Here is an 856-nt window from a genome sequence, read left to right on the forward strand (position 1 = left end):
GCTCACTGTAAGCTCCACCTTTCGGGTTCACGCCATTCTCCTGCCTCAGCCTCCCGAGTAGCTGGGACTACAGGCACTCGCCACCTCGCCTGGCTAGTTTTTTGTATTTTTTTAGTAGAGATGGGGTTTCACCGGGTTAGTCAGAAATGGTCTCGATCTCCTGACCTTGTGATCCGCCCGTCTCGGCCTCCCAAAGTGCTAGGATTACAGGCTTGAGCCACCGCGCCCGGCCAGGACAATCTCTTAACTCACGGGGCCTTGGGTGAAACCCTTGGGAAGGGCTTACCTCGGCGGAGGACGATAGCCTGAGCCCGAGTTCTGCTCTGAGCCCTCCTACCAAGCCATAAAAGCAAGACTAGAAAGGATCAAACTGCCTCCTGATCACTTAACGGCACGTCCAGGACAAAGCTCAAGATTTCCAGGAAGAGAAAAGTCCCCGGCGCCCAGCCAGGTGAAATTCACCAGGGCTGGCGTCCAAAGGAAGAGGACCCACCAGGCAAGCAGGAGAATGGAACCTATGATGAGAAAAACGATGTAATCGAAACCACCCCAGGGCCGGGTGCGGTGGTTCACGCCTGTCATCCCAGCACTTTGGGAGGCGAAGATGGGTGGATCACAAGGTCAGGAGTTCGAGACCAGCCTGACCAATATGATGAAACCCCTTCTCTACTAAAAAATACCAAAAAATGAGTCGGGTGTGGTGGCGGGCGCCTGTAATCCCAGCTACTCAGAGGCTGAGACAGGAGAATTGCTTAAACCTGGGAGGTGGAGGTTGCAGTGAACCGAGATGGCGCCATTGCACTCCAGCCTGAGCCACAAGAGCGAAACTCCGTCTCAAAAACAAAAACAAAAACAA

The sequence above is a fragment of the Colobus angolensis genome, unplaced genomic scaffold (genome assembly GCF_000951035.1).
Source record: "Colobus angolensis palliatus isolate OR3802 unplaced genomic scaffold, Cang.pa_1.0 Scaffold44, whole genome shotgun sequence".
NCBI lineage: Eukaryota > Metazoa > Chordata > Mammalia > Primates > Cercopithecidae > Colobus > Colobus angolensis.